The 26,111-nt window shown below is 43.1% G+C and overlaps 1 protein-coding gene and 1 long non-coding RNA gene across 4 annotated transcripts in view; both read left to right on the forward strand.

Moving 5' to 3' along the window:
- Positions 1-26,111, forward strand: part of CACNB4 (calcium voltage-gated channel auxiliary subunit beta 4) — a 237,477-nt gene that overhangs the window by 67,719 nt on the left and 143,647 nt on the right. The gene's annotated exons all lie outside the window — the stretch shown is intronic.
- Positions 4,209-9,537, forward strand: LOC121106063. Its single transcript, XR_005838777.1, has 2 exons — positions 4,209-4,801; positions 8,963-9,537. It is a non-coding gene; the product is annotated as an uncharacterized LOC121106063 (long non-coding RNA).

Consider the following 26,111-nt stretch of genomic DNA (forward strand, 5'->3'; position numbering starts at 1 on the left):
CTCTATTGATTTGGAATCATGATTCTTTGGGTTGCACCCAAATTATCAGAAAGAAGAAGAATCTAGAATGAGACCCGTACTGGGCCAAGAAGGATTTTTTTGAACCATTGGGCGTTGCTCTTTGGCATGCATATGCTATACCTTACTAACACTGAGCAGCCAAGGGATGCTTAGGAATTGTGGAAGTGGACGTGCATGACTAATTCTACGTGAATTTATGGCTGAACCATCTCCTTCATGTGATATTGTCCCAGAAGAAAACTTAAGTGGTCTGGATTGACCTGCCAGCTTTTTTGGGTGTACCAACTGAGACTGATGCTCTAGGCTCACTATTGACAGGAGGAGTGGATGATGTTTGCCACATCCCATTGTCTCACAGGACGGTGTAATGTTTTTCCACTGGTTAGGGAAGGGCTGGCTTGCTCAGCCAGGGAACTTCCCTACAGAACAGATGGGGAGACAAGTGGAAGAGAGGTAGTGGTCCAGGAGACTTGAAGCAGTCTATAATGCAGAGTAAAGTCAGGAAATCTGCAAAAGTTCCGCTGTGAGGATTCTGTCCTTCTGAAGGAGACAGTCAGCCTATCCTGTAATGCATAATAGGAGGGCAAACCTCCTGGCTGCCGAGTTCTAAGCCTTTGTGATTACAACCTGACATTTGCCACATTCTTGTTGATTCCATACTAATGGTTGCATGAAGAGCTTCAAAGAAGATGTCCTCAATATGCTGGGGGATGGGTCTTGGGCACAGTGCATGCTTTTCTGGTGCTTGATATGGCCTCCTCTTGAGGGCCTCTCTGCTATGTGAAACTCAGGAATTCCATCATGGCAACTTACCAGGGCCTGTACAAATAGACCCCACCAGACCCCACTTCTCACATGCTCATTCTTTGCAGCCTGATATTTTTTTCTCACTGATTTTTCTGTGGAACCTGCTGCTTGGTGACATTTAATATTCATAATGATGTCCTCAGAGTGCTGACAAAGACTTCAATATATTTGGTGTGAATTAGACATATTTTATGAAAATGTGTGATCCTTATATGGCCTGTGTGTATTCTGTATAAGCAGACTATGTGGTAAAACTCTGTATCAGGGTAGCTGTCTCTGGAAAGTCTCTCTGGAATTCTAGATCACCGTTCATCCAGATCGTTTGTGGCCTCTCACCTGTTAGGATGCAGACCTCACTGCTCCATGAGACAGTGACTCTTCTGAAATAATTCTTCTGCATTCTTCTTTTTTTTTGAACCTACATCTGTCTCCCTCTAGTTCTGGCCTTCCTTTGCCCTAGTTCTGCTTTCCTTGATCACCCAGAATGTCTGTCCCTTTTCCTACATGGTAGTCCTTGAAATGTGTCTCCCTGCCTCAGGGCCAAGGTTCTTCTCTCAGCATTTCTCACAGAAGATGTTTTAATTTCCCCTCTCTCTGGTTGCTGTTCTTGGGCTGTGTTCCCCTGGGTTCCTGGGCCCCCTTTTACAGTGCAAGGTCTGGAGTCAATGTGGGATTCCAGCTATGGCTAAACCATTTGCCTGGGTAGAGTGGTCCTAATGGAAGTGGCACGAGCTTGGCCATCAGATATGCTTGGGCTCAGAACCCAGCTCTGCCACAGGCTGAGGGACCCATGTGCCATTTTCTGATCTTTGAGTCTCGAGTTTATCCATCTTATAAAATGGGGAAAATAATTCCTTCATCCAAGGGGTATTGTGAGCAATAAATGGATGACATGTTTGAAGTATCGAACATTAGTGTATGGCATATGATCTGTTCTTAGTAAACGCTTTTTTTCCATTGTTTTGGGTATTATATTGTTATTAATGCAGGACAATACTATATCAGTTTTTTAATAGCTGTATCATTCCTGTGCCATGCTGAAATTACAATGATTGAAAGTCCTTTTTTAAAAAAGATTTATTTATTTGAGGGAAGAGAGAGAGAGCACAAGCAGGGGAGGGGCAGAGGGAGAAGGAGAAGCAGACTCCCCGAGGAGCAGGGAGCCCGATGCGGGGCTCAGTCCCAGGACCTTGAGAGCATGACTGAGCCGAAGGCAGATGCATAGCCAACTGAGCCACCCGGCGCCACATACTGCACATTGATTTTAATGGTGTTTACCTCCCTAAGGTCAATATTTTGATATAAACAAAATGTGACATATTCCATGAAGAAGCTTATTTGAGGAGCTAAGAGAGAAAGAAATCATTTCATTAGAGAGAATGAGCTTAGGTAAAGGGTTGGTGCAGTGCCTGAACTCAGTAGCCTGTCGGTTAAACCGAGCTCCCTCTGGCACTTGACTTTAGTTACTGACTCGACGTTAGTGCTTTCTTCTAAGAATTGATATAACTTAGATTTTCTACTCAAGAAAGTATATTTCAACCCAGCAAAGGCAGATAAGATAATGCTGGGATATTTCTTAGTGTGTCCTGTGTCCTGTCCCGGGCCCAGCAGAGAGAGGCTGGACTGATGTCAGATTCAAAGACAAGCAGCTGCTGACCGTCGTTCCTCAGGGCTGCAAAGATGTCATTTTGACGACGCAAGGCCTTGGAAGTAACCGCCAACACCACAACAGGAAATTAATGACACAAATGTTACTTCCTACACTTCTGCAGCTGTCATTTTGATGCCCTGCTTATTCTCTGCCTCCCTCTTTTTTTTTTTTTTTGAATCATGGTGTGCTTTTATTAATCGTCTTCCAAATAACAAAAACCTGTTTAGTTGGGCTAGTTCTTCTTCTTCCGCACCGCATGTCTTTTCTCCCTCCCCCCTCCCCTTTCTTTCAGTTCTTTGTCCATCCCTGCTTGGGATCGAATTTTCATTATTCTCTGGACAATTTTAAATTTGAATTCCTCTGATGCAGGAGGCATTCAGGAGAGTGTTTTTAATTCTAAGTACTTAAGACTTTTGAAGGTATACTTTTTCATGTATTTTTAATTTTATTGCTCTGTCTCTGTCTTTTAAATAAACTTTTTGTTTTATTTATTTATTTATTTTTAAAGATTTTATTTATTTGAGAGAGGGAGAGAAAGAGAGCATGCGCGAACACACACACACACACACACACACACACACACCACTCACATACACATGAAGCGGGGGAGGAGCAGAGGGAGAGGGAGAAGCAGGTGCCCCACTGAGCAGGGAGCCCGACGTGGGGCTCGATCCCAGGACCCTGGGATCATGACCTGAGCCAAAGGCAGACCCTTAACCGACTGAGCCACCCAGGCGCCCTAAACTTTTTATTTTAGAGTAGTTTTAGATTTACAGAAAAATTGTGAAACTTACACAGAGAATTCACATATCCCCACACTCTATTTCCCCCTTACTACCCTCTTTCATTAATATGGTACATTTGTCACAATGAGTGAAGCAGTATCCATACATTATAATGAACTAAAGTCTGTACTTTATTCAGATTTCTTACTTTTTTGCCCAATAACCCTTCCCTGTTCCAGGATCCTACCCAGCATAGCACCTGCCGTTTCATCATGTTTCCATCGCTTCTCTTTGCTTTGAGTTTTCTCTGCCCTATTTTTCAGCCTGCTTTGAACTACTTTTCAAGAGATGCTCTTTTACATTTTTATCAATGCTTGATGGTGGGTGTTAACAGGGCTGTTGATTTTTCTCATGAACCCTTCAGTCAGCACACGGTTATAAAGACGAGGTAGCGGAACCTGTGGACAGAAAGAGGGTCCGTTGACTTCCCCCTTCATGGTGCCGCTCTGCTCCTCGTGTGCTTGTGGGCCCCAGGAGATCTTGTTAAAATGCAGATTCTGGTTCCGGGGCACAGCCAGAGAGTCTGCATTTTTAACAAGCTCCCAGGTGTGCCCATGCCACAGAGGATCACACTATGAGGATCGAGACCCCAAACTTGCGCATAGAGAAATTGTCCAAGACAGTCTCTGCCACCAAGACACCGGCGATGCTGTGAGGGGAAGAACTGAACAAAAGAAGGGAGCAAAAAATAAAGTGTGAAATGGAGATTAAGGCAATAGATGGTAGACACTTTACACCATGAAGATGACTATTGTAAGAAAAACAAACGAACCTAAAACAACAGAAAATAAGTGGTGAGCCTACGGAGGAAATCGAGACCTTGGAAGTTCTGTGCGTTGCCTGCAGGAATGTGAAATGGTGCAGCTGCCGTGGAAAGCGTAGAGCAGTTCCTCAAACACTGAGATGCAGAGTCACCGTATGATTCAACAGTCCCACTTCTGGGTATGGACCCCAAAGAACTGAGAGCAGGGACTTGAACAGATAGGGCTTTGCACACCCATGTTCTCAGCAGCCTGACTCCCAACAGCCGGAAGGCGGAAGGAACCCGAGTGTCCGTCAGCAGTTGTGCGGATAAACAAAATGCAGGACGCACGTACAGGGGAGAGGATTCAGCCTTACGGAGGAAGGCGGTTCTGGCACACGCTGCAGCATGCGTGAACCTCGAGGACTTTATGCTCAGTGAACGAAGCAGTCCTAAGAGACAAATTCTATGCGATTCCACTTGCATGAGGTGCCTAGAGTAGTCAGATTCAGAGACAGAAAGTAGAAGGCTGGTTGCCAGGGCCTGGGAAGGAGGAGGGAATGGTGAGCTAGTGTTTCATGGCTCCAGAGTTTCAATTTGGGAAGATGAAGAAGTTCCTGAATAGACGTGGACTGCACAACAGTGCGGGTGTAATTAACGCCCCTGAACTGTAGACTGAAAAATGGTGACAAGAAGGGACGCGGGGTGGCTCAGTCAGTTAAACGTCTGCCTTTGGCTCAGGTCATGAGCTCAGGGTCCCGGGATCGAGCCCCACGTCCATCTCCCTGCCCAGAGGTGAGTCTGCTTCTCCCTCTCCCTCTGTGATCTCTCTCGCTCTCACTCTCTCTCAAATAAAGAAATAAAAATATTTTTAAAAATGGTGACAAGATAATGGTCACAAGAAAAAAATTTGTAACTGTGTGGTGGTGCACGCTATCCAGACTTCTTGTGGTGATCATTTCACAATATATACAAATATTGAATCATGATGTTGTACGACTGAAACTGGTTTGTTATATGTCAGTTATATCTTAATTTTAAAAATGGTTAAAATGGTAAATGTTTATGTCACGTCTATTTTACCATCATTTAAAAAATGATGAGAAAGAGGCATGGGCCCTAGAAGCACAATAGGCGGTAGAGTTGTCAGGTGAGAAAAATAAAGTGATAACAGCAAGGCCTTGTTTGTGGAGCACACGGAATGAGCCAGGTGCAAAGTACTCATAACTCTAGCCTACACAAGCTTATCAGCCCTACTTGTAAGTGTCAAAACAAAGAAGAGGAAGAGATGCCCGAAGACTATTGCAGTTAGGGAAGTCTCCAAGCTATTGGTGGAATGTGAGGTGGGCCTTGGAGGAGAGACAGGCTTTGGTGGAAAGAAGCTGGGGGGCATTCTAGATAGATAGTAGGAGCTGGCTAAGGACAGATACAGAGACTGTATGGGTATCCGGCTAGCAAGATTGTGGCTGCTGTGAAGGGATCATAGGACTAGAACCGTGACTAGAAGAGCAGGCCATGGAAGGCCTTCAGTTCTAGAATAAGAGATGTGGTCTTTCTTTTAGTGTCTAAACAGGGGGTATCAAACTGAAGTATTTTCAGAGCCAGAGGCCAACATAAATGGGAGAAGTAGCTTAGTGAAAGGTGCCGGGGAGTGGTCTAGACTGTGGCAAACTGAAGAGGCCACATCTTACCTAAGACATTCAGCTTTCGTACATGAACCCAGAGCAGTGTGGGCACTGTTGGGCTTTCAGGCAGGTGTTAGGTAACATTGAACTTCTCAGTGTGAGGTCCCTGCATCCTTGCAGGCAGGCAGGGCTCACTCAAGGACATGCAAGAGCACATGATACATGAGGCACATCTTTCTGGCTGAGTCAACAGTACTAGAAGATTGTGGGTAAAAATTAATGCAGTTTTGTTAAGTAAAGATATTTTTATGTTATGACAAAGGCAAATGGAATATATTAGAATACTAATGTAGCTAACCAATTATTATGTTCCAAATTTTAAAAATACATTCTATCAATGACAATAATTCAAAGCTAATACTATTGAACACTTGCTATGTGGCAGGTGCCATTTGAACACTTTGCATGTATTATCTCCTTCGATCCTTGTCTCAGACCACATGCTCAGTATTGTTCTTACTCCTATTTACGGATGAGGAGATGGAGGTATGAAGAGGTGATTGTGGCAGAAATCTAGGACACAGCGGTTGCCACAGTTGTACTTAAAATTAACTCTGAGTTTCCTCAAACTTATGTTTAATTTCTTTATTCATGGCACTCTAGTCCAGGAGTAATTTAAATAGGGACCACTAGATGTCACTACCTGGTGCTGCTTGAAAAACAGACAAGGAACCCCATGATTCCCCATGACTTGAAGGAAACAGAAAAAAACCCACATAACCACTGGTATTTGCGGTGTTCCTGTTGGAAAATGCTGATATGACCTGGTTGCCATAGCACCTCTGTTTCCTTCCCTCCCACCCTCAGTCCAGCCCAGCTAGCTGGGTGCTGTCAGACCCCAGCCCTGATGCTGGGTTGTGTAATTTCAGGAAAACAGAAGGGACTCTGACTTCATAAGTCAGTTCCTTCCTGCATCGATGGGCAGCTCCACTGAAGGGGGTGAGGGTGCAGGATGGGCTGGGAGGGTTTTGGTTGTTGTTACTGTGTGTGTGTGTGTATGTGTGCGCACGCGTGCATGCACACATACGTGTAAGACAGAGACAGAGTGAGACTGAGTTGTGTTTTTTCCTGCTTAGAAGAACTAGGACTTTCAGTTATGACTTTCTCCCCACAGTGTTTGCACAGAATGGAAGTGTGACAAACACCTGCTATTAAAGGACACAGAAGGGCAGGAGTGGGGCTTGTGCACAGGGCACCAGCAAATGGGAGGAGGATCTGGAAAGGGAATAGGGAGGGTCTGGGGCCTCTCAGGGACAGTGGTGGTGGAGGAGATGGGCAGAATGAGCCAGGGGCTCACTCAGAGGGAAAGAAAGGGATGGAGCAAGGGGCCCTGTGCCCCCTTATAGGTACCAGCCTACACTGATTCAGGATACAGCTGCAGAACATACACGTTCTTCTTCAAGTGCCTGCAAAGCTGTGTCAAGAATGAGCAAATCAGGGGCGCCTGGGTGGCTCAGTTGCTTGAGCATCCGACTCTTTGTTTCGGCTGGGGTCATGATCTGGGGTCGAGGGATTGAGCCGTGTTGGCTCTGCATGCAGCTCGGAGTCTGCTTGTCCCTCTCCCATCTCCCTCTGCCCCCCTCCTCCAATAAATAAATAAATAAATAAATAAATAAATAAATAAAATCTTAAAACAAAAAAAATGAGCAAATTAAATATGTGAGATTTATTTTTAGTTATTTTTCCCTTGATCCCAGCATTCTTCAACTAATTTTGAAATCTTTCTTCTCTACTGTAAATTTCTGGAGAGTTCTGTATTTATATCTTAATGTAGTCAATAGAATGATGAATCACATTTTTATGCCAGTTCATTTGAGGCGGGAAAATGAAGAGAAGGTTCTCTAAAACACGGTGTTTATACAAAAATAGAGCAGAGAAGGGGGAAAAACTGCTGGGAGAAAAATGTAAAGTTTGTACTGCAATGTGTCTTCTTTCTTTTGGAGAGGAGGTCAGAGTATAATAGCCACATCAGGAGCTGTTTTGAAAAATGGGGCTGCATAAGTTATGAGAACAGCTGCAGAGATCTTTTTTTAAAAATCTGGCTAATAAAGCAAATAGTACAGCCGATTGTCTTTAAATTATAGGAGGAGAATGTCATTATCACGCAGAACTTTATATTTTATGTGGGTCTTGGAGGTTGAAGTGCATTTGCACCGAAGTGGGAAGTGTGCTCTGCATTATAGTCATTGATAAGGTGTGTTTAAAAATTTTGAAACGTAGGGGCACCTGGCTGGCTCAGTCGGTGGAGCATGCGACTCTTGATTTCAGGGTTGTAAGTTCGAGCCCCATGTTGAGTGTTGAGATTACTTAAAAATAAAATTTTAAAAAATTAAAAATAATTTAGAACATAATAATTGGTGCTTTCAAGAAACTTTCCACCTTTATTAATTCAGTGGAGACTTCCTGCTAATCACACAAAGTGCAAACGCTAATTTATTTCAAATAGGAGTACTATTGACATTAACCTTCCCTCTTTACTGTATGTAACTGCGCATGATTCCATTCGAGTCCTGAGTCGTCACCAAAACCACACAGGACAGCAGCATGTTCATTTTGATGCTGCCATATTTATTTAATAATGATAATAATATGGGGCGGCTGGGTGGCACAGTGGTTAGGCATCTGCCTTCGGCTCAGGGCGTGATCCCGGCGTTATGGGATCGAGCCCCACATCAGGCTCCTCCGCTATGAGCCTGCTTCTTCCTCTCCCACTCCCCTGCTTGTGTTCCCTCTCTCGCTGGCTGTCTCTATCTCTGTTGAATAAATAAATAAAATCTTTAAAAAAAATAATGATAATAATACTTGCCATACCATGCATTTGAATCCCACTTTATCGTATATGGTGATGCTTAATTCTTACAACAGCCCTGTATGGTATGAGGTACACATTGTTAATTATATTTGATAGGTGATAGGTGAACAATATAAGGCTCAGAGAGGTTAATTAACTTGCCAAGGTCACAGGGGGAGTTGCTTAAGTTGTATATTTGATTGCAGAAGAATTCTTATTAAAATAAATAGATCCCATTAATAGACTTTTGCTTTAGGGAAGAATCTGCAGAATCTTCCATTGCAGGTATTTAGATCGTAGTCACTGTCTAACCTCAGCGTTACTTGTCATGTATACGTGCAGAGAAGAAGCCAAGCAGGTACATGTTTGATTTCTGTTAGCTCCACATTCTTTGGTATTAAAAAAATCATCTTCCTAAAAAAACGTCATATTTCCAATTTGTTGAATCAAGAAGTGCCATCATTTTTGTTTTGCTTTTAGGTGAAGGGAAGAGGGAGGAGCGCTTTCAGAGTGAAATATCTTCAGTTTAAAATATTGCTGCATTGCGAATTAGTGACTTGTGAGACTCTGGAACAGTTTCGTTTAGGAAGATTCTTGGGACTTGCAGAGAGTGAAGGTGCAGGCACACCCGTGGTCGTGTCTGAGGCAAGCAGGGAAGGCGGTGGAGCCCTCTGGCAGTGGGACACGGTACGCGAAGGCTTGGGGCACCATGGACCTCTCCTTGGAGAGCTGGGCCTTGTCAGCATCTTTAGGGTCTTTGCCTGACAGGACAGCAGAAGCCGGTTTTCGAAGACACCTCTCACAAAGCTCCTTGGTATCTTTTGCATTGTCATTCTGTCTGATTTGAAAAGCTCCCCATGACCCTTCCCATTGACTCACATTCTGTTCAACAGCCCATCAGAACCACGTTTCCCACGCCCCTTCCTTGAAATCCCAGCCTGATGTAAAATTCGTCCTCCACAAATGTGTATACAGCTCTCACTCATTTTGTAACCGACTGGATACTGCCTGGCCTGATGATGGTTTTGTTTGGGAACATGCATGTTTCATCTCCCCTATTTGAGCGTAAACTTCAAGAGGGCAGGACCTGGGTGTGGCAACCCATCCTTCCACCTCCTTCCAGCCCTGGGCCAGGCCCCGTTTGCTGAGAGGCGGTGGCAGTGGGGATTAGGAACACGTTCTCTGGGCCTGATTTCTTGGGTTTGCATGCTGACTGCTGCTTCCTAACTGTAACCTTTGGCAACCCAATCTCTTTCTCTGTAAAATGGGTATCTTAATGGTATCTACGTCATAGGGTTATTGAGAAGATTTAGTGAGGTGTGGTGTGAACAGTGCTTAGAACAGTACTCCGTGCCCAGTTATTTTTCAGGAAATATCTGCAGGTGGCAGACTGGAGGCCCATGAAGAGACCGGAGGGGGGGGGCGGGCAGTGAGAATGGAGGGGCTGGCTCTGGGCCTCGGGCACCTTTCTCCACACTCTCTTGTGGCCACAGGTGTCTGGCCTGCCTCAGCTCGGGCCCCTTCCCCACTCGCTTGCTAGGAGGGGAGAGTAGATGCAGCGTGCTGTCACTGAGAGCGTTCCAAGGTAGAGCGGAAGGATTTTGGTGCACACGCCAGCGGATGTAGGGGAGGTACATGGGGAGTTAAGGGTGCCTTCCAGGTTTCCAGCTTGGATGTCGAGGTTGACAGTGATGCTGCTCACTGAGAAAGGGCTCCAACGTGGAACCGATTAGAGCGGCAGGTAAGGAGTTCAGTTCCGGACATGCTGAGTTGGCAGTGTCCGGGTGCATCCAGATGAGGCCACCCGATGTCATGACAACGACAGATAACATGCAGCAAAAGAATATTATGTTCCCTAGTCACGGTTCGAGCCCTTCACTGGTTCTAATCCCCTTGGTCTCACAACCACGCTATGAAGGAGGTACTGTTGTTATTCTCATTTAGCCACCATTGCGCGCAGACCCCGTATCTGCCGTCTCAGAGGAAGGTGAGGCCGGCCATGTGGACGTGGTGAAGCCATAGCCGCGATGGTGCTGCTCGAAGGGAGACTGTCGAGTGAGGTGGGTGGTCACTGAAAGAAACTCATTTGCTGGCCTCAGTGAACATCATCTTGGAAGATACAGGATCCACATAAGGTATGACTGGGAGGAAAGGTCAAGTGACAGCATAATACTTGCTGTGGACTGAATGTTTCTGTCCCCCCCAAATCCGTATGTTGAAGCCCTAGTCCCCAGTGGGAAGGTATTTAGAGATGAGGCCTTTGGGAGGTAGTAATGTCATGAGGGTGGAGTGGAGCCCTCGTGATGGGATTTGTGCCCTTATGAGAAGAGACAGGTGAGAGAAGACCTTTCAGCCATGTAAGGACACGGCAAGAAGGCAGCTGCGTTCAAGCCAGGAAGAGGGCTTGCCCCAGAGCCCAACCATGCTGGCACCCTGATCATGGACTTCTAATGTCCCAGAACTGTGAGAAAGAAATGTTTGCTGTTTAAGTCACCCAGTCTAGTATTTTGTGGCATCCTGAGCTAACTAATGCAATACTTTTCTTAAAATCTCAAAGAAAAGGTTGCAGGATTGATGACACAGTGATTTGATACAAAACTAATGTTGCCCATGTCAGTCAACAAGGTTTGTTTGAATTGCTTTCGAATTCTGTAAATTAACGCTCTTGTGAGGGAAGTAAGTAATAAGTGTTATTATTGAGGGTACCTGGGAAGAAATGAATATGGGACTAGAATCCTAGCTAGATACTCCCCACCAAGCATTTTACTTAACAAAGCACCTGCTGAAAGAGGGTTTAGATTGCAAAGTACTAGTTATGTCCTGGAGTTGGGTTAGTAATTTTCAATTAACTTTTAGGGTGGCATAGCCTGGTACCTAAACAAAATGAAGTGGCTGCTGATGACTTATTTTGCACTCTCCTTGCTGCGTTAATTACACCAGGAAGCTGAACTCTGTGGCTCTTAGCTCTGACTTTGCGTCAGAATCACTGGAGGGGCTTTAAGAAACTGCACACTTGGGTCCCACTCCTGTCAATTTTGGTTCAGTAAATCTGGGTGGGGGTAGAGGAGCAGACTAGGGCTTTTTTTTCTTTGTTTTTGTGGCGGGGGGGGGGTGTGTGACTAATGCATTTCTACAATAGGTGTGCTTTTGTTAAGATGAGGCAGTGACATGTAAGTATTGATTTCCCCTTTACCCCACAATCTCATTGAAATGATTCCCCAGAAAGATGTAAGGGGGAGAAAAGCCATAATAGAGCTGGCAAACAGGAAAGGGAGCAATCAATGGTTCAGAAGTGTTGAGGCTTTTCTGGAAGATACCAGCAGATGAGATTGGATTTAAAAGGTTCAAAAACTCAAAAGGATCTGGAGTGACTTGGTAGGTGAATGCCACGCTGTGCTGGAGCTGGGAAGAAATGCCACTCTGCCATGTAGTGGTGGCCAGGAGTCGGCCTTGGAGTGATTGATTGTCAAGGTAATTAATTAAGACACCCTGTTCCCACCTGCTTTCTCATGCGGAGCAGCTGGTGGCAGCGTTCCTCCCCAGAGGAACTTACTAGAGCTGTAAGAACAGTTCTCTGAATAAAATTTGGACTCTGTCTTGGGGTGAGAGCCCCCAGCATTGGCACTGAGGTGACAGAGAGAAGCAGAAGGTAACTGGACTTAGAGGGGAGTAAAGCTCAACTGCTTGTCCCACATTGGTGGAAGGGTTAGTCACTTGCTTTACTGCCCCACTCACACGCCCAGTGGGGAGCCTGGCAGACGGCCTGTCTGCCCACTTCTGTGCCGATTCTCACAGACTCGGCTAGACAGCGCAGGAATTCAGGGGAGAGGCCGGCTGTACAAATAGATCTTCTGGGGTGTGTGCCGAATAAAGTGAATCCTGATCCTGATTCGGCACGAGCAGCCAGTGATTGGCTGTGTCCATCGCTGATTGTCTCAGATGGATCACTCAGTGCCTCTGTTTGATTGTTTGTGGAGGGGAGATGACACGGCGAGAGAGAGGATGATGGGCGCTGTCGATTTCTACACAGTCCTCAGTTACTTTCACATCTACGAGCTGAGCCTTGAAACAACTCATGAGGTATTGGCACTTTTGTTCCCACATTACAAATAGGCAGCTGAGGGTGGAAGGAATGAAGGGACTTATTGACATTCGTACAGATAACATGTGGCAGAGTTAGGGTACAAAAGTAAGTTTGGGGAATCAGGTTATGTTCTCTTTCCCCTTATCACATAGTTGCCAACTTTCTTGATTTCTACTACTTGGTAACCATTGATTTCTAGAAGACAGAACAGACTGAGGGATCTGTAGGTAGCCTTTGTTATATGCGCCAACATAATAGACTAATGAGGCTGTGAAATATTGGGACGTATTCTCAAATGATGGCTCCTATGGCAGTAGGGACAAGGACAGTTCCATATATTAAGAAGGGATTTCTGTAGCAATTTGATTGTAGATGGATGGAGTGTGCGTGAGTTTCCTGAAGCTGCTATAACAACAAATGACCACACACTTGCTGACATAGACCTGCAGACATTTATTTCTCACAAGTTGTGAGGCACAAGTCCGAAGTCAAGGTGTCGGTAGGGTCACCTTCCTGTGAAGGCTCTAGGGGAGAGTCCTTGTCTCTCCTAGCTTCTGGTGGCTGTAAGCATTCCTTGACTTCCTGTCTGGTGACTGCATCACTCCAGTCTCTGCCTCTGTCTTCACGTCACTGCCTCCCCCGTGTCTATGTCTTCTCTTCTCTCTCTTGTAAGGACACCTGTCATTGGATTTAGTGTCTACCTGGATAAGCGAGAATGATCTCCTCTCAACATCCTTAGCTTAATTCCACCTTCAAAGATCCTTTTTCCAAATGAGGTCACAGCTGGAGGGTCCAAATATTCGGTTATGGACAGATCTTATGGGGGGGGGCACCATTCAACCTACTGCAGAGTGTAAATTATATTATTCATCTATTTTTTTCCACAGTGAAGTAAAAATCCCTTGACTTTCATACCTGTGATGTACATTTGTACAACCATGAGAACATCTCACCTCTAGAGACGAGATCTGTATTATTTTTTTTTCTTAAACACCAATAGGTAACAGCTGCCAGTTTGAAAACCAGAGCTTTTCTTGAGCTGTGCCTTTTTGTCATGACATTTCCTATGACTCTGTTTCTCCCTCCTTTTATTTAGCCTCCCAGGCAAGATATTTGGGGTTTCAGTCTTGGAAACTGCTGTTCAGAAGAGAGGCAATCAAGCAAAAGAAAATAAGAGAACTGTTCTGTGGTTTCTGTGTTCTTTAGTAGTGGAATGGAATGGCAGCTTTACTCAGCTCCAGAGTGGAAAGAAAGGTGAAAGCCTTGGGAAGGAAGTGGATATCAGATTTTTTTTTTTTTTTTTTTTGAGTCACTCACATTCTTCAGTTTGCAGAAGGATTATATAAGGTCACTTGGCAAGCCGTAGGCTGACCCAGCATTAACACTTGGAGCTTCTGAGTTCTCTGCTCCCAGTCCCTGAATCGCAATGCATCTCCAGGGGTTCTTACTCCATTAATCTTTGGTTGCCTGGGCAGTATATGAGGGTCTTGACATTCACAGCCAAACACGCACACACACACGGAGCCAAGCCTTGAATTTTTTTTTGTTTGAGCCTCATTCAATAAACTTGTGAAAAAACAAATGCTGTGATTGTATTGCTCAGACTCTGTCTAAGCTGGCTAGGGATAGGGTGTCTGCAAGCAAATGAATTTTTTTCCCCCATACCGATATCTACCATTGGCAATGCCTTCCTTGAATCCAAGTGAATTGTCTGAAAGATAACGTGGCTGGAGTCATTGTTTTTATGGTTGTTTGAGAGAAGCAACAACAGAACAGAAGGCAGCCTTTCTTCCTAATAAGGACTTGCTCCACGTGTTCATCTAAAAGCATATTTTTCCTTTGCAGACTTTGAACTGCTTTGAACTTGTTTGCAAGGTCAGCCCTGCAACAATTTGGTAGAAACAAAGCTATTTGGGGAGATGGAGTAAATGTTTAAGTAAACCGGGCCAAGGAAAACTTTGCTTCTTCTCGGGAGCAGTTGATAGGTCTAGCAGGTACTGGTGGGTGGTGTTCTAAAACAGGGCCTGGTCCCAGGCCGTGTTGCTGGGCCCCACAGACTTGTAAAGGACAGACTTAGATGAAGCATCTCCATCAATGGTGTTATGTTTTGAGTCATTTTGCCTATACATTTAGCACCTTATTTTTCCTGCGAATTCTAATTCAGTCTAATGTGTTAAACACCTTTGATGCCAAACACACGACTGAACAATTGCAAGCCACAGATCATATACTCAAAAAGTTCACACATGATATTTTTTTCATTTGACCTTATAACTGCATTGGCTTTGTGGTTTATTGTCACTGCCTGGGGGAGGTTTCAAGGTCTATTTTTCTTTGTGTCATCTAAAGGACAAGAACACTCCTGGTGTGTATCTAAGGGGATAGGCATGTTGGTGGTGAACCTTGGCGTTTCTGCTTGCCAACCTTTGGAGGTACTCAGTGGGCCAGTAATAATTCGGAATATGTCTTATAGAGTATAAATATCTGAAAACCAAAGTTTCTGCAATTTCTCTAATTCCTGACTTGATCAGCATTTGGGCCTCAAGTCTAAGTTTGTTTTCTGTTTTCGCTTGGGCACGGAAGTCATTGTAAGAATTTGCAAGGCTAGTAGAAATCAGTGGGCTAAAAGGAATCTGGCCTTTGTATGTATGTGTTTACTAGATGCAGGCTAGGCAGGCAATAATGCTTACGTAAGGAGCCCGTGAGGCATCTAGAAAAGGGACCCTTTTCCAGATTAGTGAAATTTAAACCTCAGTGTGAGGACATTAGGCACATTAGACCGATATTCTCCAAATGCGTTTCTTTGCATTTATCCATTTCAGCTTTGAAAGTGGTCCCTGACCTCTGCCCCTTTGTTCAGAGCAGTGACCCCCAGAACTGGCCTGGCACCTCCTGTAATTTGCTCGCCTCCCCCAGCCTGCAGATTTTTCCCTGCCGGGTTGTTTCATCCTTGCTTCACCACTGCCGCCTGATGCTCCTGGTCTGACTCGACTTTCATTGGCTCCCATGAATATCATCTCTCCTGGGCCCCAGGCTCCTAGTTCCTGTCCCTGAAAGTAGGTCTGGGCTTCCTGGGTCAAACAAAAATGGTATCTACAAATTACTTTGTCTCAAAGAGTGTTTCTAGATATAGTTAGTGATCAAAAATGTGTTTCCTAACAAGAGGAAAGCTTGTGGGTAAAGCCTTGATAGTTAAAAAAGATGTTAAGGGGGGGTGCTTGGGTGGCTCAGTCGGTTGAGCGTCCAACTCTTGATTTTAGCTCAAGTCATGATCTCAGGGTCAGTGAGATCGAGCCTCATGTTGGGCTCCGTGCTCAGCACAGAGCCTGCTTGAGATTCTTTCCCCCTCCCTCTGCTCCTCCCCCACCCCTCTCTTTCTCTCTCTCTCCCCCCTCTTCCCCCCCATAAAAAAAAAGATGTTAAGGAAACATGGTTCAACATCTCTGACCCTGACCTTATCTGAGATGTTTTCTTGTCCTTTCTTCCCATACCTCCCAAAGAAAGGTACCAGAGTTCAGAACCTTGTGAGATCCACTCAGTTTCAGCCCTGACAGTGGGTGTGAGGAAAACAATAATTACTGAATTTAGAAGCCTATGAAGGTGTCATTTTGACAGTACTAAGAACCGAAGTTTTCTGTTTGCATTGCTTGCAAACGCATCTGCAGTTTAGGAAGTGGAATATTTCCGAAGCTTCTTTAGTGACATGGCTTGACCTTGATTTTGGAGGAGTAAAAGTCAGTGAGAGGATGTGAAATGCTCAGTTTGCATCGAGTGAGTGCTCATAGCAGCAACTTTTTCTAGGGGTGACAGAATGGGTTCCAGTTGGAATATGGGAAGAAATGGGGCGAAGAGTTGCATCTTTGATTGATGCAGTGGCTAGGGTCTGGCTGCAACTTTTCTGGAAACTTAAATTTGCTCCCCAGGGACCCAGTTTGCATTCACACCTGTCAGGAACTATCATAATGACACATGAGACAGCTATGCTGTTTACAGAAAAAGCTAGAAGTTTGTGTTGCTAAGTAAAAGCCCTCCAGGGTAGGTATCCACGTAGTGGTTCCTGCCAAGGGTTATTGTATTTCTTTTCTCTCCACAGTTATGTACTTAATCTCCCAAAGCCAGAGTTGCCCTTACATTTCATTCTTAGTTACTTGTAAGATAAACTAGTAATGCAGGGAGGAAATGCGCACCGTTATTAATTAAAATTCCCAGGAAACGGGACAAAATGAAGAGAGAAGTGCTTTTTCAAAATAGTCAGTGTGGTTTGCCACATTGCTTAAAGAATCTTAGACCCACATACACTTAGAGCTGTCGCTTTGGGGCCCTGTACCACCTCTCCTCTCCCCACCTCAGGTTTCAGCAGCAGCTGTGGTGGACTGTTCTGGTGCACTAAGCCTCCTTACCTTCTTTCTGTTTTTGCCTCAGGGCTTCCTCCTGAAGCCTCTGGAGTTTACTCAGTCCTTGCCCCAGCTTGTCCTTAAATGCAGGGGAGTTAACACCCTGTCAGCTAGTGGGTCAGAGATTTGATGATTAATTGTTCTAACCTGTAAACCTTTGGAGGAGCAATTCGAAGCGCATTTTTCTATGTTGCTCAGAAGCCCTCAGTGGGACTGAGCCCATTGCTTGACATGGTGGATCAGGAATGTATTCTTCCTTGGCTTTTCTTTCTTCCTTGACTCAGTCTCCTGTCTTCCTCATTCCTGCTTTCTGAGATCACCTCCTAAAATATCTTATCTTAGGTTTTGTTCTGGGAGAAGCCAAATTAAGATGACTGCCATTGTGGTATGATGAAGAAATCATTAGAAGCATCTCCTTCCGCATCTCCTTTTAAATCCCTGCTGATAAAGATAGTATTTCCTGATTTTTTTAGAATTTGGAAGCCAGAAAAATGAAACCATGAAAAGAGGATTATTTGTTGTTTTTTTTTGTGTGTGTGTGTGGTCATGTCAAAATAAGATTTTCAGACGCTCTGCATTCAGATGATTATGACTTTAGGAAGTTAGTAGCACATCCTTCACACCCCCTTTTCAATTATTGCCATGTCAATAGGAGTTTGGCACCTAATGGCTACTCCCAATTCAGAGCCACATATGTAGAATTAAAACAGGAAATGAGGAAGAGTCATCTGGTCAACCCCTCTCCCTTCAGACAGGAGAGGAGTTAAACTCAGTTGTCTTGTTAGGGACCAACATGAAAAGGTACTTCACAGTGAGTTTAACCACCATGAAGACCAACTTCTAGGAAGACTAGTTCCCTTGGCTAGGTCCCAGCTAATCTGGAATTTTGGCCTTATTTGTTAATGATTATGATAAGGGCTAACTTGGGTCTCCAACATAGAACCCTATGCTCACAGTCCTGAGGCTTAATCTGGTGCTGAACTCTGAGTTAGGAGGTGATGAGCAGCTCAATTCCATTGTGCAGAGCAGTACCCAAACGTTCTTTCTAAGGAGATTTAGTAAATGCTATTTGGATGGGAGCGTGTTAGAGATAATCTGGATTTCCCCACGAGCAGGCTTCTGTCAGATATTTTCTGGTGTAACCACATGTCTAAAGATAAATAGGACTTAGACATGCAGTTTTTGAAAGAACCTTAGTATAATTTGCATTCCATATGTAATTCATTGCAAATGTATTCCCGCTGGATTATATCATTTTATATAGCTACATAATTTCCTAACTCCCGATTGCAAAACAGCATTCTAAAATGACTGTTTAAACAAATATTAGTAAGACTGTAAATGGACTTATTTGTCATTTTATCAAACTAATTTTTGAAAATTCTCCTCACATCCTTTGTTATGTGTCTCTGCACACGGTAATCTCTTTCCAGTGTTGTCAACTGACTACCTCCTTGTTTGCTTGCTCCATTGAAATTGTGCCTTCATCAGGATGAATGTCATGACATTGGTGTCTTAGGTATAATCAGAGGGTAAAAGGCATTAGAATGTGTTTCATTGAAACTCCTTGACCAAAGATGAGGTTGATCCCAGAATTCATAGAACTCTTTCATGTATTAAAGAAATTGGGGAGCGCATTCTGTATAGTAGACACTACGGTAGAATCAACAGTACATCAAGGTCTAGTTCCCGTTCCTCTTGGCACACCTGTTCTCACCTGATGGTGGACAGCACTGTGTGCTAAGTGCTGTGATGTGGCGACACCTGGACCTGGGACATCTTGCAGCAGGGATCTTATAATCTGACCAGAGCGGGGTGTGCTTTCGGCAAGGCTTCCGAGTGAGGAGATGCCTAGGTTGGCTTTTGAATGATTCAAGAGAACGAGGTAAGAAACCATTTTTTGAGGAAAAGGGTTCAGTGTTTTCAGGAACATAGGGTAGCAAGTGCGAGTATGTCAGGGTACAATATGGTATGGCCGGAGTGTGTGGTGTGAGCATGTCAGGCAAGAGATGAGGCTGGTCACATCAGGATGTGGTTTATACTTTACCTATGAAAGAGTTTGAATTCTATCCCAAAGAAAGGGAGGTGTTATCCATGTCGTTTAAGTAAAGCATCGTAAGATTTACAGAATATTTTGGTATTAAAATGGAAAGATGTGGGACTTGAGAGGTGGGCACAGCTGGAAGCAGGAACACCCAGTAAGGAGGCTGTCACAATAATGCAGGGAAAAAATAAGGAGAGCCTAACCTCCTAGGGATTGAGAAAAGAGGAGGGTTCAGAAGGTGCTGGGAATAATAACAGAATATGGGAGTCAGTGGTGAGAGGGAAAGGAAGAGTCAAGAATGATCTTTGAATCTCCAAATCAGACAACTGAGTAGCAGTGCCATTCTGTTTTATGGCACAGGGTCTTGGAATTCCAGACTTAAGTTTGACCTGAGCATACTTATTTATGAATTATTGGAAGATGGGAGGTGGTGAAGCTAAGGGAGAACTGGAGGTAGAATTCTAGAAAATTGGAGAGGTGGCCAGAGAGTTTCCAACAAAAGGGAGGTTTAAGCGTCAGAGGTAATGAAAGATGAAATTCTGTTTGATACAATGACAAAAAGGTCATTGGTGATCTTGGTGAGAATAGTTTGAGTCAGAGATGAGGGTAGACTGCAGATTGTGAAGACTGAATAGTGTAGAACAAATGAAGATCAAGAGTGTAGACACACTCTCTGAATGTCCACTATGAAGGAAAAACGGAAATAGGTTGTAGCAGGGAAGGCAAGAAAAGTGATGGTACTTCACAACATTTGTGTGTTAAGGGTAATAGCCAGGAGAGAAGAATGGGTTGAAGTTATAGTCAAGAGAGTATATGGAACCAGGTTCATAGTGAGGCCTGAGAAATTGGGGTTCTGAGCACAGATGAAGACATCAACCTTAGAAGGAATGGAATGGAAAGAGGTCCAATTTGTGGGATGGAAAAGGAAATTCCGGGAATATTGATATGTTCTCCTCCTGGGGAGTTAGGGTGTGAGATAATCTGTTAATGGTAAAAGAAGAGGGATGAGGTAGGAGTTTTAGACTGATGAAGGTTTGTGTGGACTGAGGAGAAACTGATGAAAGATACAGAAGGATTGCTGAGCAGTTGTTATGGGCCAAGTTTTTCTGTCACCCACAGATTCATATTTTGAAGCTCTAATTCCCAATGTAATGATACTTGGAGGTGGGGCTCCTAGAAGGTAAGTGAGTTTAGATGCGGTCATGAGAGTGGAGCCTCTGTGGGAAGGTTAGTGCCCTTATAAGGAGAGGAAGACACACCAGAGCTTGCTCTCTCAGCCTTATGAGACTATGGCAAGAAGGTGGCCATATGCAAACAAGGAAGAGGCTTCTCACCAGACACCAAATGTACTGGCACCTTGATCTTTGACTTCCCACCCTCCAACACTATGAGAAATAAATGTTTGCTGTTTAAACCACCCAATATATCATATTTTGTTATAGCAGTCTGAGTGGACTAAAAAGTAGTGTTGAGAGACCAGTGGAGGTCATAAGGCTGCATCTGCATAATTTTGATTTAAAAAAACCAGGAGCGCCTGGGTGGTTCAGTTAGTTAAGCATCTGACTCTGGGTTTTGGCTCAGGTCACGATCTCAGGGTCATGAGATCAAACCCCGGGTTGGGCTCCGTGCTCTGCGCGGAGTCTGCATTAGATTCTCTCTCAGTCTCTCCCTCTGCCCCTCCCCCGCTCAAATAAATAAATAAATCTTAAAAAAAGAAAAGAAAAGAAAAGAAAATCCGACCTGTCAACCCATTCTGGTGTAGGGTGGAGAAAGTTTTTAGGTTCCACCGGTGTGTGGATGAAGTGAACATAGGAAAGACAAATGTATGGGGTGAGGTGTTTAGGGTCTGGAGAGCTCGGCAGGGCCAGAGAGCAAGTGAATGTGAATAGCCGAGAGACCCCTGTAGAGCAATAAACAGAAGAGGCGGTGTCCTTGGGTAGGGAGCCTGGTTTGTCCATCCTTTTGCTTTCGCTGTCCACTTTGACTTTTTTTTTTTAAGAAAAAAATAGTAACGTTAATTTATAGCCAGTCACTTGCAACAATTTCCCCATCCAATTTTACTTTACTTTGATTTCTAGATTATTTTAACAGTGTATCCTCATCTCAAACTTACGATCTTTTGAAAAAGGATTGTATTTTATTTGGTAATAAATTGTTTGGTGATAACAAGGGAATATAAACATTATTTCATGGGATCAAATTTTCAAAAGGAGGGGTACCATCTCTCATGAATATATGTAAAGACATTTTTCAGGCAAATTTATGCAGATGTATAAAATCCTCAAGAATGAACACCAGAAAAATGATACGTAATGATTGAGATAGTGTCATTGGCAATGGAAATATACAAAAGGGAAGATATTTAAATTGGTGGATCTCATGGAAATTGTGATTCACTCTCCTGTGCATAGATTCTAAGTTATCTGAGTTAACAGCATTTGTAATGGTACTAAATTTAGAAAAAAAAAATATGAAGAGGAGGGAAAATGCTGGCATGGTGATTTACAGTGACACACAGCTAAATGCCTATGTGTGAATGTGTGACCTTGTGATTACACTTTTGTATACATGTCCTGGTTTGCTAATTCCAGTCACCAAGTTTAGTGTACTTGTTAATGCTTTTTTTTTCTTTTACTTAGTTCAAAACATCAACAAAGTCCCTTTATTTTGGATGCTTCATCACAGCTCATTATACTCAGTGTCCTCCCAAGCCTTTCTGTCCTGAGGCTTTTTTGAGGGTGATGTCCATGCAGGAACAATCCAAAGGCAGGCAAAAGAGCCCCTGGAGAGAGATGAACAGAATGAAACAGAGTGTTCACTTTGCTTCTCTGAACTCAACCAAGCCAAGAGATTGAAGCACCCCCCTGAGCTGCAGTAGTAAGCCATAAAGAATATTCATTGCCTTATGAAGATTTAATTTTTGAAGTTCAAATAGCCTATCTGTCGTTGTCAATTAATTTGTACCAAGAGCCCAAGGGTGGTTGGCATGATAATGCTGATACTGTGGTGAATTTATCTGCAGAACAGATAAAATAATTCATCCGGACTCATATATTACCTAATTTTGAAAATCTGCCTGTTACTTTCTTTTTCGTTGGAAAATTGGAGTGAGTTTTCCACTTACAGATTTGTCAAGTATATGAGTTTAGCCATTACATTCTGACCCAACAGTGTAAGTACTGGTTCTTAGCGCTTTAGCTGGTGCTCTCCTTCCATCTTTTTCTTCCAGAATGGTCTCTCTGTGGTGGTACGAGATGACCACATTTAACACCTATGAAGGAAAGAAACAATCTCTGAAACAAGTCTTGTGCTGATGATTTATTACTGTTCAATTTGGGATCCCCAGTAGAGGATTATGGTAAAGGTGGCACTGAAGTCCAGGCAATGCTAGGAGAGTCTGATTGGGCCCAGGCTATTCTTAGGTTAGTACATTCTGGCCAAATGGGATTTATTGGAGTTGACATGGAGGGCACTTTTCTTTGTGTCATCAAATCTTCTTTTTTCCCCTCATATTTTTCCCCCACGATAGTGTTAGCTAACCTAGCTCTGAGAGTAAGATCAGGGCACTTTCTAAGCCCAGGTTATGTCAGGTTATGACTATGCTGAGCCATGTGACACCAGTATGAATAGCCACAGACTCTCCCACTATGATGCTTAATAGTGTTCAAGGGGAGTGACTGGTTGTTTAGAGATGGGAGTGGTATTGGGGTGGGTCTGAGGATTAGCTGAGATTTCATATTTTGGTAAACATCACCATAAATCAATAACTAATATGAACACTTATCCCTGGCCCATAGAATACAGGCAGAAGCTCTCCTTGAGTTGGAAGAAGTGCCATTTTGGAAATATGTACCAGCTGTTTATCCTATCTACTGTGGAAATAACTTCTGCCAAGTGCTGGGTGTATAAACACAAGGTACATCAGTATTTAGATTACTTTCTTTTCATGTGAAACAAGATCATTCTGAGAAACGAGAGTAAGAGCTATGGGCAATGTTATGTCACCCAGTAAAAGTAGATCTCACAGAGTGAGTAAGTTGCTTTATGGATGTAAGGTCAGCCCATAGAATAAAATGATCGTATAGGGCATACGCTTTTCACCACAAGCCTGAAGAACTGTATGCAGTTGCTTATAGGTGTGATATTTGACTGTTGCAGTCCTAGCCTGGTGGTCTTCTCATTCAGGTGCCTACTAAAATGGCAGTGGGATTTTTGGAAAATATGGATGGTGGAACCTCTATTGAGCTTGGGTTTCCAGAGTGTAAATGGATTTTTAAAAAGTCCCACGGGTGATTCTGATCTGCCATTGCTGAGAGCCATTGCCTTTGATGCCATTTTCATAAGACTTTCCCAGAAAAAACTGGAGACAAGAACGTCACAGTCTCCGTTATTTAGATGTGGAAATTCATCACTCAGAGAAAGTAGATTTGCCATGCTTATGAATAAATGCAGTGTCGCTAATTTATTAGCAAATATATATGCTTATTAGCAAAAACTACGAATTAAAGCAACTTTTTGGGTGAGAGGCCACTTTCTGCGCATCAAATTAACAGATTAAAAAAATTAGACCCCTAGGTCCCCCCCTTGCCCCATGGCTAGTGATAGGGCTACGAACTAGCTCTTCACATTGAACTAACAGGTATGTAAATTGGTGGAAATCTTTCTGTACAACATTTGGCATTGTGATCAGGAGGCTTAAAATGTTCGTACACTCTGACCCAAGAACATTTGGGAGTTAGCCCAAGAAAATAATCTGAATTGCAGACGACTATAATTCCAACATTATTTATAAGAGCAAAACACTGGGAACTGCATATTACATTCACATGATGCAGTATTATGTAATTGTAATAAATTATGAGGAGTTTTTAGTAATGTGGGAGAAAATACTTGCATTGTCTTTGTTAAGAGAATACAAAAGTTTACATGGAACACATTTTATTATTTATTTATTTGAGCTGGGAGGGGAAGTGGGGGAGGGAAAGAGAGAGAGAATCTTAATCAGGCTCCACACCCAGAGTGGAGCCTGACATGGGACTTGATCTCATAACCCGGAGATCATGACCGGAACCAAAATCAAGAGTCAGGTGCTTAACCAACTGAACCACCCAGGTACCCCAGGAACATGTTTTAAATGCGAAACAAAATGCATACAGAGGAAAACACTAAAGTAGTAACAGTAATCATGTTTCAACAGTAAGACCACAGATTTTTCTTCTTGTCTTTGTACTTTTCTGAATTTTGCAAGTTTTCTACAGTATCACTTTTTAGAAGAGTATATTTACTCAGAAAAAAATAAATATACTCCTTGGAAATGTTTGAAAAACAAAAATTTTCTGGAAGAATTGTCAGTGGAAGATCTCATTACAAAGTGGAGAGTTGATCTGTAAAGGGAAGATTCATGGAAAATTGCAGTAAACTAAAAAAATGCTTGTTAGTTTCAAGGATAAGAAGCAGCAAGAAGCTGGATCATAAGCACATGTTTTGGGGGAAAGTGTAGTGAGTGGATGAAATAAAGCTCAAGTAGGATAAGAAAGATACAGAGACGGCAGTAAACAAGAAGATGGAGGGCAAATATAATGAAAAATAGATTTATTCTCTTTGTTTATGGTTTCAGAGTTGTGTGAAGTTAGGAAATTTCCCCATGATTTCTAATCTTTCAGATCATTCTGTTTGCTTTATATCCACCAAGTACAAGGTTCAAAATGAAATAAACACAACCAATAAGAGCAGAATGTGGAAGGAAATAAATGACCTCTACTTTCTATGAAGTTAGTTTGGTCATCCTTTCTCCTACTGGAACTTTCTTCTTCTCCACCAACTTTTAGTAGTTGATTTGCTTGATGGAAGATAAGGTAATGATTTCCAAAACTGCTGTTGGTTAATGTTTTAATATTCTAGTAGATAATTTTTTTTTTAAAGTAAGCCTGTATTAGTTGAGGCCCACAGACCATCTGCCTGACATTGTCTTTTAGTCGAAGACTTTGAAGGCAAGCTTTAAAGGTACCTTATAGGAAAAAGCTCATAATTTCTCATTAAGTTAGGTAAATCTGAACATTTACTAATAGTGCTCCTTTTCCTAATGCCTGCTGATAGTACTTTGAGAGCAACGTGTTTATGAATTCCCCTCTACCCCCCGTTTTCTGAAATGAACTATTAGTATCCATTCATATCTCTTTCATTGTATGTTAACATATCCAAATTTGTCGACACCGTCCTTCCATATTTATGTGATCCATAGGTTTAAACAGGTGGTTAGAGGAGCCCAAGAAACCCAGGGAACCTTATGACTTGACATTATTTCCAGACTGACTAGTTATTAGTTTACCATCTTGTAGTGTTTTATATTTATTTAGAACTGATTGGGTGTTAAAGAGTAACTTAGAGGAACTATTAGAAATAAATTGGTTTTTTTTTTATTTAAAGATTTTATTTATTTATGTGACAGAGAGACAGCCAGTGAGAGAGGGAACACAGCAGGGGGAGTGGGAGAGGAAGAAGCAGGCTCCCAGCGGAGGAGCCTGATGTGGGACTCGATCCCGGTACGCCAGGATCACGCCCTGAGCCGAAGGCAGACGCTTTAACGACTGCGCTACCCAGGCGCCCCAGAAATAAATTGTTTTAAACTACTCTTTATGAAAAATTGTAGTATTATTGCCTTTCCCAGTTTAGGAGAACAGATTTCTGAGTTACACAAGAGCAGAGGGTCAAGTAGTATTTATAGCTTTGCTGTTTACACATGCTTCAGAAATGCAGTGAGTTTCATGTACTGTAAGGTACGTGACACCTAAATATTTATTTGGATATTGCTAATTTTTTAAGTTTATTTATTTACTTTTTTAGTAATCTCTATACCTGACATGGGGCTCAAACTCATGACACCAAGATTAAGAGTCCCATGCTCTCCCAGGCACCAGCTAGGAAACCTCCGGATATTGCTATTTTTAATATTCAATCTATCTTTCTTAAATAATTTGAGAAATTGCTTTCTGTTGTTAGGAAAAATGTATTGCCAAACAACTTTGCAAAGGCCAGTAGAGAGAGAGAGAGAGAGAGAGAGAGAGTGTGTGTGTGTTTCTTTATGCTTAGTTTCTTTATGCTTTTGGA

This window comes from Ursus maritimus, unplaced genomic scaffold (genome assembly GCF_017311325.1).
Source record: "Ursus maritimus isolate PB19 unplaced genomic scaffold, ASM1731132v1 scaffold_1, whole genome shotgun sequence".
NCBI classification, from domain to species: domain Eukaryota; kingdom Metazoa; phylum Chordata; class Mammalia; order Carnivora; family Ursidae; genus Ursus; species Ursus maritimus.